Genomic DNA, 14,335 nt, shown 5'->3' on the forward strand with positions numbered 1-14,335 from the left:
CATCTTTCTACTATTCTAGAGCATGGCCAAATGTCCCTGGCAAAGAAGGGAACCTACTGACTCTTGGGCTCCAATGTGATGAATATGTTCTTCACAGGGAAGCTCTAAAAGAATAATGAAAAGCATAGTATACACAAATGGTTGGGTACAGAGATTAGTTCAACGCAAGAGAAGAAAACAGCTCCACACAATAATAGATGTGCTTCAGATTTCCTGATAACTAGCATTAATTAGTATTTATTATAAAGTATCACATGTTTATGCTTCATAAAAATACTTCCTTATATAGAATCAGTGTATCTTGATTTTGTAAATATTAAGCAATATGGCAAGAACAATAGAGCTGTCAAATGATAGTCTGCAAAATAAAGTATTAAGTCTTATGATTCATTTAAAAACTTCATTTTTTCAGTTCACAAAACAATTAAATCCATGGGATCTTTCTAATAACTTAAACAAGACCTCCTATTTTCTTGGAGACTGCCAATGGGGCAAATAATGAGAGTTGCTGTCAGAAGATCTATCTTGGAGGTCTGACTTTACCTGTATGTATGTATGTATTTGTTGTCTTAGGTAAATCATATCTCCTAAATCTCAAGTTTCTCACCTGAAAAAGGCAATATCATTACCCATCTCCAGAGACACTTGATCAAATGAAGTCATATAACTGAAAGTACTTTAAATGATAGAATGCTAAATAATTGTAAGTAGTCACTATTCACATTACCACATGCAGTGAGGTACAAATTATAGCAGCTGAACATTAAAAACAGATGAAGACTGTACGTACTTGAACTCATCAATTTGACAAATTTCTCTTTAGATATAGTACCAACAAAATCCAGTTTATCCCACTTTGCATTATATAATCCCATATATCAGTGGCTCTAACCGAAACCATGCTTAACAATTACCTGAAGTGTTTTGCTTTTTTAAAATTGTGGTAAAATGCACACAAAATTTACCATTTAACCATTCTTAAGTACACAATTTAATGGCATTAAGCACATTCACTGTTCTGCAACCATTACCACTATCCATCTCCAGAACTTTTTCATCATCGCAGAATGGAATTCTGTACCCATTAAACAATAATTCCCCATTCCTTCCTCTCCTCAGTCACTGGTAACCACTTGTCTCTGAATTTGACTGTTGTAGGAATTATACAATATTTATCCTTTTGTGCCTGGCTTCTTTTGCTTCACAAAATCTTTTCAAGGTTCATCCACATTGCAGCATATATCAGATTTCATTCTTTTTAAAAAAAAATAAGTTTATTTATTTATTTATGGATGTGTTGGGTCTTTGTTTCTGTGTGAGGGCTTTCTCCAGTTGCGGCGAGTAGGGGCCACTCTTCATCGCGGTGCACGGGCCTCTCACTGTCGCGGCCTCTCCCGTTGGGGAGCACAGGCTCCAGACGCGCAGGCTCAGTAGTTGTGACACACAGGCCTAGCCACTCCGTGGCATGTGGGATCTTCCCAGACCAGGGCTCGAACCCATGTCCCCTGCATTGGCAGGCAGATTCTTAACCACTGCACCACCAGGGAAGCCCCAGATTTCATTCTTTTTTAAACTGATAACTCCTAATAATCAAAAGACTATTTTTTAGAGCAATTTTAGTTTCACAGCAAAACTGAGCAGAAAGTAGAGAGATTTCCCATATACCCTCTGCCCGCATACATGCATAGCTTCCTCTGTTATCAACATCCCCCTATCAGAGTGGTACATTTGTTACAACTGATGAATCTATATCGACATATCATTACCACCTAAAATCCTTACAGTTCACTCTTGGTTTTTATATGTTCTATGTAATTTAAATTATACTTTTTCATTGTCGATATACAGGAAAGTGACTTACTTTTGTAATTTAACCTTATATCTTGCAACCTTGCTAGAATCACTTATTAGTTCCAGGAGTTTTTTGGTCTATTCTCAGGAGTTGTTTTTTTTTTTTTTTTTTTTTTTTGTCCATTCTTTCAGATTTTCTACATAAACAATCATGTCATTTGCAAGTAATGATGGTTTTATTTCTTCTCTCCAAACCTGCATTCCATTTATTTCCTTTTCTTGTTTAATTGCATTAGCTAGGACTTCCAGTATGATGCTGAAAAGCAGTGTTAAGAGGGCACATCTTGGCATTGTTCCTGATCTTAGTGGAAATGCTTTGAGTTTCTCAACATTAAGTATGATGTTAGTTGTAGGGTTTTTTTTGTGTTTTTTTGTGGTACGCGGGCCTCTCACTGCTGTGGCCTCTCCCGTTGTGGAGCACAGGCTCCGGATACGCAGGCTCAGCGGCCATGGCTCACAGGCCTAGCCACTCCGCGGCATGTGGGATCTTCCTGGACCGGGGCACAAACCCGTGTCCCCTGCATCGGCAGGCGGACCCTCAACCACTGCGCCACCAGGGAAGCCCATAGCTTTTTTTGTACCTATTCTTTATCTAGTTGAGGAAGTTCCCCTGTATCCCTAGTTTACTAAGTTTTTATCATGAATGAGAGTTGGATTTTGTCAAATACTTTTTTTTGCCTCTACTGATATCACCATGTGATTTTTTTCTTCTTTAGCCTAGCGATGTGAGAGGTTACATTAATTTTCATTCATTTTTTTTTAAGGCTGAATAATATTCCATTGTATGTACATAGCACATTATGTTTATCCATTTATTCATCCAGCAATGACTATTTGGGTTGTTTCTACCTTTGGCTATTGTGAATAGTGCTGCTATGAACACTGCTGTACAAATGTCTGTTTAAGTCCCTGCTTTCAACTCTTTGGGGTATACACAGGCATACCTCATTTTATCATGCTTAGCAGATACTGTGTCTTTTTGGTTTTGGTTTTTTTAACAGATTGAAGGTCTGTGGCAACCCTGTGTCGAGCAAGTCTATTAACACCATTTTCCCAACAGCATTATTTTTTAATTAATATATGTACATTTTTAAAGACATAATGCTATTGCATACTCAACAGAACACAGTGTAATAGAAACATAACTTTTATAAGCACTGGGAAACCAAAAAATTCATGTGACTAGCTTTACTGCAATATTTGCTTTATTGCAATGATCTAGAACCAAGGTATGCTTGCACCTAGAAGTAGAATTGCTGGAATATATGGTAATTCTATGTTTAGTTTTTTGAGGAACCACCATGTTTTCCGCAGCAGCTATACCATTTTACATTCCCATAAGTAATGCAAGAGGGTTCCAATTTCTCCAAATCCTGCCAACACACTGTTTTCTGATTATTTGATAATAGCTATCCTAATGGGTGTGAAGTGGTATCTCATTGTAGTACTCAATTTCATTTCCCTAATGATTAGTGATGTTAAATGTGGTTTTGTTTTTTTTAAACACCCTTGATGATTCTGATATCGGTGGCTAATCAGAAGACCCCACTTTTCATAAAACACTGATCCTATACTAGGCATCCCTCAAAAAAGGGAAGAACTGAGGAAAAAGTTGAATCAGAAAGCAGTTTTCAACAGAAGCCAACTTGAAAGAGCTCCTAATGGCTAAAGCTGGAACAACTACGCAATAAAATAAGTAACAATAGTACTGTACTGGGGGCAGAAGCAAGATAGGGGTAGGAAATTAAGAGGTACAAACTACTATGTATAAAATAAATAAGATACAAGGATACAATGTGCACCACAGGGAATATAGCTAATATTTTATAATAACTTTAAATGAATATAATTTATAAAAATATAGAATCACTATGTTATATGCCTAATATTGTAAGTATAAACTAACATAATCAACTATACTTTAATTAAGAAATAGTACTGGGGCTTCCCTGGTAGCGCAGTGGTTGAGCGTCCGCCTGCCGATGCAGGGGACACGGGTTCGTGCCCTGGTCTGGGAAGATCCCACATGCCGCGGAGCGGCTGGGCCCGTAAGCCATGGCCACTGAGCCTGCGCGACCGGAGCCTGTGCTCTGCAACGGGAGAGGCCACAACAGTGAGAGGCCCGCGTACCGCAAAACAACAACAACAAAATAATATTGTATTATAGCCCAAAGAATAAAATAAATATCCATGAGTTTCCTACTAGAGGGCAGTGACTGTCTCCCTTATCTTTGTATCTTAGCACTTCCCATGTGCCTGGCGCTAGCGAATATTCAATATACTGCAAACAACTTATGTAATCTTGGCTTTCATTGTCCCCATTTTCTCTGTGATCTGAGTTTCATTCTTTTTATTGAAACAATCTATTTACAAAAATTCTGTGCAGAAACACTAAATGTAGACTACTACATTTGCATATTCCAAAAAAGCAGTGCCTGGTGTCAGTTCAGTTCAACAAACTCCACTGAGCACCTTTTTTTTTTTTTTTTGCTGTATGCGGGACTCTCACTGTTGTGGCCTCTCCCGTCGCGGAGCACAGGCTCCGGATGCGCAGGCTCAGCGGCCATGGCTCACGGGCCCAGCTGCTCCGCGGCACGCGGGATCCTCCCAGACCTGGGCAGGAACCCGTGTCCCCTGCATCGGCAGGCAGACTCTCAACCACTGCGCCGCCAGGGAAGCCCCACTGAGCACCTTTTAATATGCCAATCCACGAAAATGTCTGATTTAATTTTTCTTCTCCATGACCATTTTTCTTCTTCTGGAGAGATGAGGGTAGTAATTGAGTTGATACTGTATTTTATTTATAAGAATCTATAGTTCTTATTACATTATGTTTAGTTTGTGTAGAACAGTGCTTCTCAGACTTTAACATGCATACATGTCCCCTAAATATCTTGTTTAAAATACAGATTATGATTTAGTAGGTCTAGGGTGGGCATTTGGTAGTTCTATCAATGCTGCTGGTCTAAGTAAGGACTGTACTTTGCACAAGGATACATACATCTGTGTATTTTGCTAAAATTTTGGCTCCTTGAGGGGAGGGACCATTTCTTACCTTTATATTGTAGTTTCTGGTACTTCAGCAGGAGCTCAAGTACAACACTTTGAATGAGTAAAATTATATATACAATGCATTCAACTCCCTTGATGTTTCATCTATAACACCAAATTAGGAATTCCAACTTTCCCACAGGTACAAATAATCCTCTATAACAGGGGTCCCCAACCCCTGAGCCACGGACCAGTACTAGCCTGTTAGGAACCAGGCTGCACAGCAGGAGGTGAGCAGCAGGTGAGCAAGTGAAGCTTCATCCGTATTTACAGCCGCTCCCCTTCGCTCACATTACTACTGCCTGAGCTCTGCCTCCTGTCGGATCAGCGGCGGCATCAGATCCTCATAGGAGCACGAATCCTACTGTGAACTGCGCATGCGAGGGTTCTAGGTTATACACTCCTTATGAGAATCTAATGCGTGATGATCTAGGTGGATCTGAGGGGAGCGGCTGCAAATACAGATTATCATTAGCAGAGAGGTTTGACTGCACAGAGACCATAATAAATCAACTGCTTGCAGACTCTCATCAAAACCCTATCAGTGAATGGCAAATGAAAACAAGCTCAGGGCTCCCACTGACTCTGCACTATGGTGAGCTGTATAATTATTTCATTGTATATTACAATGTAATAATAATAGAAATAAAGTGTACACTAAATGTTATGCACTTGAAACATCCTGAAACCGCCCCCACCCCCTGGTCTGTGGAAAAACTCTCTTCCATGAAACCAGTCTCTGGTGCCAAAAGGGTTGGGGACCGCTGCTCCATAAGTCCGTTAGTTCCTTTCCAATTCTCTTCTACTTCACAAAATCCTAACTTCATTCATGAACAACAAAACTGAACTTAATCACAACTAGATCATTCCCATTGGTATACAAAAATGCTCAGAACATTCCTTGCCCTCAGGTACCCTAGCCTTCCACTCATTTTCTGTTGCCTTTCAGAGATATACTCAAGTCTCCATAGTAATTTTCTCTACCCACCCCCTAGGCTCTTCTCCACTTAGGTCTATCAGGGTCACCAAGGACTGCCATTCTGCAAAGTGGCCAGGGCTAAATCCCTGACCTCATCTCACTTGACCTCTTGGCAGCATGACATAGTTGACCACAGTTGAAACCCCTTCTTCATTTGACTTCCAAGGCACCATGCTCTCCTAATGGTCCATTTCAATGGACACTCTTAGTCTTCTCTCCATCTCTGAAATGCTGGAGTCCTCCAAAGCTCAATCCTTGGCACTTTTCTCTTCTTCATCCAGTGTACTCTAAGTGACCCAGTCCATGGCTTTACCAACTATTCACTCAAAATTCCCCCATTTTTATCCCCAGACTTAACCTTTCCCCTGATCTGAGATACCTACACTCTATACATCTCCACTTGAATGTCTAATAATTCCTTCAAACTTACCACAACCCAAACTGAATTCTTAGGTCTGACTCCACCCTCAAACTACTCCTCCTCACATTTTTCTCATCTCAGTAAATGGCACCTCCATTCAGTCAGCACGGGCCAAAAATACAGCAGTCAACCTTGATTCCTCTTTTCATTCTTCCCTACACATTCAACAAATCTATTTGTTTTACCCAAAATATACCCCAATTCTGACACCTTCTTACCACCTAAACTACTAGTCCACATGACCATCACCTCTTGCCTCCAAACTGGTCACTTTGGTTCATTCTTGCCCATCAATAATCTTTTTTCCTTCAGAGTGCCCAGAATCATCTCTTTTTTTTTAAAACCTAAATTTGACTTTGGCCTTTGCTCAAAATTTTCTAATGGTTTAACCATCATTAAGCATGTAAGTTTCTAGATGAAGTAGTCCCTTTCTACTTTTCCCAGCTTATCTCTTATAATTCTTCCTCACAAATGTAACACTCTAGTCATACTCGTTGTCCTGATCTTTCTTACACATACCAAGTTTGTCCTGCTTCAAGGTCTTTAGCTAACCCCTCTTTTAGGATGCTCCTTCACCAGATTTTTGCATGGCTGGCTCCTTCTGAACATTCTTGTCTCTTCTCAAATGTCACCTCCTCCAGAAGCCTTCCTTGACCACTACATTTAAAAGAACACCTTCCCTTCTTACCTCTCAGACCCTCTTTACCCCAACCTGCTTCATTTTGTTTATTACACTTACTCTTTCCTGAAACCACAATAGTTCTTTGTCCATTTATTTGTTTGCTTTCTCCTACCAGAATTTAAGGTTCATGTAAATAGCGACTTTGTCTCATCACTTTCTATCTCTGTGGTATCTAGAATACCTCTTGTCATTTTGTTGGTTGGCTGAATGAATAAATGAATGATTAAGAAACAAAAACCACTAAATACATTTATAATTAAAGTCAATTCAAATTTTTAAGAAATTAAAAGAAATCCAAGTTTGATGTGAATTAGACTTACTACAAAACCATTAACATTAGTCTCTAAAAACTCCTTGTAAGCATCAGAAAGTTCCCTTCAGACTCTGAATACAAAGTATCTGCTTCTATATCCTTCAATGATTAAATCAATTTTCTGAAGTACTACCAACGTTAAGCTGAAAAAAAGAAAACTATCCTTACTTAAACTTCTAATTTAATTACTAGTATTATTTTCTACCATTTTCCTATTCTGTAAATATTCAGATTTTCTTCTATATGAGAGTTATATGTGCTTTTGCAGCACTGGCCTGGAAACTAACCACCAGGTCTAATGCTGAGCTGTTGCCCAAAGACTGCAAATACCCCTTCTCTCTCAACAGACACTTCCTGCCATTCGGGCCCTTAACCTGAAATTTTGGAATCTCCTCACTCTCCACTAGCTGAAGGGTTAACACCTGACACAGTAGGGTGCCTATTCACACCAGTCAGATTACTAATACCAGTCACTGGATATTTTGAATGTGGTCACTGCAGCACCAGATTAAAGCTGCATATGAGAAAACAGAGGGGGGGAAAAAACTTGAAGTGAACTTAAACAGCCAACTTATATTTTTTTAAAAAAATAAATCAAAGACTGAGCATCCTTTTTTGCCTTTTCTAATTTAAGACGACTTTATCAGCTCTATTCCTTCATTTTGGATCCACCATCTGGATCTAAAGCAGGAGTTTTCAACCTCAGCACTCCTGACATCTTAAGCCAACTAATTCTCTTTCATGGGGGCTGACCTGTGTACCAAGTTCAGCAGCATAACTTGGACACTAACCACTAGATGACATTAGCAGCAACCTACCCACCCAAGTTGTGACAAACAAAAATGTCTCTAGACATTGCCAAATGTTACCTTGGGGGGGCAAAATCACTACTGGTTGAGAACCACTGATCTAAAGTACACCTTTCCCTACCTCTTCACAGCCTACCACACGTACCTGGATTCCGTGCCCCACTACAAATTTTCTTGGATAAAAATAAAATCTCCAACACTTTGTAACTCTCCAACCTAACCCAGCAGACCTTTTCCTCTCTACCATTTATATATATTCTCTTACAATATTCCTTGTGTTTTCACAACATGCATTCACATTGTACTTAAATCTCAACTTTTAAAAATAGCAAATTCATATATTTACACCTTACATATCTACTGACAAAGAAATCACATCTTTTTAAGGCAAGAAAGGTACATTATATACTTAAAACTCGAAATAAATTTTTAAAATTGTAGTTGATTTACAATGTTGTGTTGGTTTCTGGTGTACAGCAAAGTGATTCAGTTATACATATATTTTCCATTATGGTTTATTACAGGATATTGAATATACATCCCTCTGCTATACAATAGGACCTTGTTTTATCTGTTCTATATGTAATAGTTTGCATCTGCTAGTCCCAAACTCCCAATTCAATCCTACCCTGACCCCCACTCTCCCCGGCAACCAAAGTCTATTTGTAGACTTTTTAATGATGGCCATCCTGATTGGTATGAGGAGGTAGGTACCTCACAGTACTTTTGAGGTGCATTTCTCTAATAATTAGTGACGTTGAGCATCTTTTCATGTGCCTATTGGTCATTTGTATGTCTCCTTTGGAGAAATACCTATTTAGGTCTTCTGCCCCCCCCCCTTTTTTTTTGTGGTACACGGGCCTCTCACTGTTGTGGCCTCTCCCGTTGCGGAGCACAGGCTCCGGACGCGCGGGCTCAGCGGCCATGGCTCACGGGCCCAGCTGCTCCGCAGCATGTGGGATCTTCCCGGACCGGGGCACGAACCTGTGTCCCCTGCATCGGCAGGCGGACTCTCAACCACTGCACCACCAGGGAAGCCCTGCCTATTTTTTTATTATGTTTTTTTTCTGTTACTGAGTTGTTTGCATATTTTGGAAATTAATCCCTTGTTAGCTGCATCATTTGCAAATATTTTCTCCCAGTCCGTAGGTTGTCTTTTTGTTTTGTTTATGGTTTCCTTTGTTGTGCAAAAACTTACACATTTGATTTGATCCCATTTGTTTATTTTTGCTTTTATTTCTATTGCCTTGAGAGACTGACCTAAGAAAATATTGCTACGATTTATGTCAGAGAATGTTTTGCCTATGCTCTCTTCTAGGAGTTTTATAGTGTCATGTCTCATATTTTAAGTCTTTAAGCCATTTTGAGTTTATTTTTGTGTATGGTGTGAGGGTGTATTCTAACTTCATGACATGTGGCTGTCCAACTTTCCCAACGCCACTTGCTGAAGAGACTGTCTTTTCCCCACTGTATATTCTTGCCTCCTTTGTGGAAGATTAATTGACCGTAGGTGCGTGGGTTTATTTCTGGGCTCTCTATTCTGTTCCATTGATTCATATATCTGTTTTTGTGCCAATACCACAGTTGTTTTGATTACTATAGCTTTGTAGTATTATCTGAAGTCTGGGAGGGTTATTGCCTCCTACTTTGTTCTTTTTACTCAGAATTGCTTTGGCAATTCTGGGTCTTTTATGTTTCCATACAAATTTTAGTATCATTTGTTCTAGCTCTGTGAAAGATGTCATGGGTAATTTGATAGAGATCGCATTAAATCTGTAGATTGCTTTGGGTAGTATGGCCATTTTACCAATATTGATTCTTCCAATCCAAGAGCATGGGATATTTTAGAACTTGAAATAAATTTTTTAAAAATTAATCAAAGTATGCTTCAACAGAAAAGATTAGAAATTTCAAACAGAATCTCTTCAAAATCAAGACAAACTTAAATCCACTTGGAAGCTCTTAATTAGTTGTAAAAAAAGTCTCTTCAAACTAGGCATTCAAGAAAAACTTCATACATAACCACTCAAATTTCCCAATTAAAGTTTAAAATGAAAATGACAATTTACTTCTAAATCAAAGTGCTATGTTATAATTTCAGAATTCTTATGAGGCAATATTACTTCCTTTGTAAAATGTGACTCAAAAAAAGTGACTCTACAAATTAACCAAAGATCCCCAAAAATCAATTACTATAGAAATACTTTAATTTTAAAAAAAATGAACATTTAACTAAATGTTAAATATTTTTTAACTCTTACAATAACAGGAAACTTCCTGTACTTTATCTCTAATCTTCAACCATCTTGCAAGATAGGCATGATTTTATTGTATGATAATTAAGGGTTATCCAGGCCCTTCGTAATATGTGTGAATAAGTAGGACCTGGATAAAAATCTTTTTTTTCTGGATTAAAATCTTGACTCTAACTTAACAACAGTATGACTCTGGACAAGACATATAACTTTTCAGTCTTCCTACTCCATAAATTGGGGCCAATACCTACAATATAATGTTACAACAAATATTAAATAATGAATGCAAATATGCTATATAACTTTAAGGGATTATTATTATGTGTGTGTGAATGTGCCCATAAAATTGTAAGTAACATCACTATCGGTGAAGTGCTAATGAAGTCCTTTCATTATAATTTGTATCACAACACACACAACACACACGGACTTTCAAGAATACTGTATCAGTTAAGTGATGACTTAAGTATATTTATTTCAGAAATTACTAATGCAGGTGCTTCTGTACTACTAATCGAGGTGTTTTTGTACTTCTGTACGAAAAGTGTTATTAAACTGCAATCTATTTTTTTCTTTCAATTGAGGCTGCAATACAGTTTTAACTAACTTGTTTCTTCTGTGGATTTATAATGATAGTTCTCCCTTCAACTAACTGTAGTGAATATCTGTCATTTCTGGGCATCTTCCTAACAGGACTCTGACTTTCTTTTGAGGAATTAGCTCTCCCTCTCCGTGCAATGTTGGCAAAAGAGGAATTTCTGGTGACCACTTCCCAGCATAGAAGCCAAAAGGGCTAAACACTACCTCTTCCAGTTCTAGCATAGCCAGGGGATGGGCACAGACACTCTTCCCTAAAACATAAGCAGGTAACCCAAGGAAGGAAAGACTGACTAGGGGTCAGTCACAGCAGAAGCAGAGATCTAGCACGTCTTTTCCACTTCAAAGCCTGCTGCCATGAACCCTGAGGCCCTGAACAGAGCTCCCTTGGCTCCTGCCAGTTTCTCTATCAGGGCTACTCTCCCCTTCCATGACCCTCTAAGCAGCACCTTCCAACAAATTTCTTTTTAAAACCAAGTCCTTTTATTTGCAACTAAGATCTCCAACTGTACACTAATGGGAAACAGAAAGGTGAAAATCTGGAAATAAACTAGATAAGGAAGGTAGATGCGTTTCTTTTTCATGCTGACATCTGACTTTTGTAGGTTTTAAGTACAATATTAAACACAAAGTCTAACCGTTAAGGTATAACAATAATTATTTCCTTAAAATTGAATTTTTAAAGTATTAAAAATATATCCAGAATAAAGTTATATAATTAAATATTTCAGTATCCACTGAACTCGTAACACATAACAGAAAAAAAAATCCTCAAATATACATCTTTAACCTGTTAAATCAGAGAGAGGACTTTTCCTAAAAAGTTAGTGAGAATTTGTCTTTGTTTACTTGGGGCTCCTAATCATACTATATAACACCATAGCAATTCTGTAAGATGCATCTTTTTAACCCCTTTTTCCTTGGACTACCACTCAATAAATTGGTGAATTCAGTGAAGCATCAAATATATAGAAATGTAACTTCCTGAAAATGTGTAGTCTACCTTTTAAGTGAAGAATATTAAGTATACCAAGCAATAACAATGTACTTTTGAAGAAAAATGTTGAATGTTCCTGACCAGTAGGTTTAATTGTTTCAATCACCTAGATTTAAATCAAATCTGCCCTAAACATATAGAATAGTGACTTTCTATTTCTGTTATATTTCCCTAAAATGACTGATTGCCTATGTGGTTAGGTTCTAGTAAACTATAATAGTAAAGACAATCTTTAGTGTTTTGCAAAGGGGAGGCACATTTATGTACTCTATAGCAAAGTATTAGTAACCAAAATGACTTGTCACCACTTTCATTTCCACCAACACAGGACCAAGTCAGAGTATGACATAAAGGTGGTGAGTAAATGTTTCTGACTGCAATGCCAATGTCAAGCCAAGTATAAGTAATTCAACTCAGAGATTCCTATTTTCACATTCAAAACCAGAAATATGTTTTGCCAGTAGGTTTTTACTAAATTAAGATCATTTAACGCAATATCTAATTTATTTGCTAAGAAGTCAGAGGAAACAGCAGCACAAAAGCCAACACAGGATACTGTTTAGAGAAACAAACAGCACGGAGTGCAGTGAGACTAAAGCAGAGTCAGCAGAGGGTTTGGAGATGAGATCAAAGAGATAGTAGGAGGCCAGATCACTTAAGGACTTTGAGGGTGATAGAGCAGCAACGATGAGCACCCAATGAGGCCTTTAGAGCCTTTCTACAAGAGTACATTGCTACTCTAAGTTCAGGAAACAAAAAGTCCATTGCTATGGTTTCAGATTCCACATTGCAAATAAGAAACTACAACTTAACGGGGTCTGATGTCAAAGAAAAACATTCATAACATCTGAAAAACCTTTTCCCTTCCCCACTATTTATATGCATGAGGCTATATTTTCTTCATGTAGTTCAACTAAAACAGCATATCACAACAGACTGGATGCAGAGGGAGATATGAGAATCTGTGTTTCTTCTTTTTTTTTAATTCATTTAAAAAATTTTTTATTTTTGGCTGAGCCATGCAGCATGCGGGATCTTAGCTCCCCGATCAGGGATCGAACCTGTGCCCCCTGCAGTGGAAGTGCAGAGTCTTAACCACTGGACCACCAGGGAAGTCCCTCTGTGTTTCTTCTATTAAGCCAGATGGTAAAGAGATTTGCAAAAATGTAAAACAATGACACTAAATTTTTTTGTTTGGAAAACATCGTTATTTTAATAAAAATTTTATTGTTGTTAATATGTAATGAGTTTACTATTTTTTAAAATTAATTAATTAATCTATTTATTTGGCTGCGTTGGGTCTTCGTTGCTGTGCGCGGGCTTTTCTCTAGCTATGGCGAGCAGGGGCTACTCTTTGTTGCGCTGTGCAGGCTTCTCATTGTGGTGGCCCCTCCCATTTGCAGAGCATGGGCTCTAGGCACACGGGCTTCAGCGGTTGCGGCACGTGGGCTCAGTAGTTGTGGCTTACGGGCCTAGTTGCTCTGCGGCATGGGGAATCCTCCCGGACCAGGGCTTGAACCCGTGTCTCCTGCATTGGCAGGGGGATTCTTAACCACTACACCCCCAGGGAAGCCCGAGTTTACTATTTTAAAATAAATTTAAATGTTTTATTTTAAAAAATATAAATTCATGGGTATAACTCATATACAAGTTGCTCTTTGAGAGCCTCAATAATTATTTAAGAGTGTAAAGGGGTCATGAGATCAAAAACTTGAGAACTATTGATCTATTAATCAAAGATGTCCTGGAGTAGCATTCCCCAATCACCATTAATAACTTCGGAGGACTTCTCGTCAGGCTAACTACAGAATATCTATTTACAAGTAATTCAGTCAGCCACACACATCATCCTTGTTTCCCCTCCAAAACCCCACATCATACACCTGCTAGTCCAGTGATTTTCAAAACTTTTAGCAGGGAGAGGGGAGCTCCCAAAAGAAATTTCCACTGAACCACAATATATAACACAAATAAAAGTAAAGCTGCCCTGGTTAAAGAGAGGGTGGTGTCTCCTACCTCTAGTTCATCCATCCCCTCAGTTACCATGAAGGTCCCCCTAAGGTACTTCCTAGAATCACACAAAACACAGTTTCAAAAAAATATTTTAAACCACTGCTCAAATGTGCTACTTAAAAAAGTTTCAGAAAGGTTCTGTCATTGTTTCAAAATGATCATTTTCAACTTCACCCACCAGTAGACACTAGATGTACGGTATTAGTATCTATACCTATAGAGAACTACAGAATTGGTTAAATCCCATAAACAACTCTCAGACCCATGAGAGTGTCTAAGGATTCTTGAGAAACTACTTGAGGACTGGTGGATGAGCAGAGTTAATCTGAAAAGGCTTCCTGGAGAAAGAGACACTATGATTAGGCAA

At 38.5% G+C, this 14,335-nt stretch overlaps 1 protein-coding gene and 1 non-coding gene across 4 annotated transcripts in view; both read right to left on the minus strand.

Annotated features, from left to right (window-relative positions):
• Positions 1–14,335, minus strand: part of SOS1 (SOS Ras/Rac guanine nucleotide exchange factor 1) — a 153,567-nt gene that overhangs the window by 99,659 nt on the left and 39,573 nt on the right. The gene's annotated exons all lie outside the window — the stretch shown is intronic.
• On the minus strand, positions 12,996–13,068 carry TRNAG-UCC (transfer RNA glycine (anticodon UCC)). Its single transcript has one exon. It is a non-coding gene; the product is annotated as a tRNA-Gly (tRNA).

The sequence above is a fragment of the Neophocaena asiaeorientalis genome, unplaced genomic scaffold, assembly GCF_003031525.2.
Source record: "Neophocaena asiaeorientalis asiaeorientalis breed wild unplaced genomic scaffold, Neophocaena_asiaeorientalis_V1.1 scaffold171, whole genome shotgun sequence".
In the NCBI taxonomy this organism is placed as follows: Eukaryota; Metazoa; Chordata; class Mammalia; order Artiodactyla; family Phocoenidae; genus Neophocaena; species Neophocaena asiaeorientalis.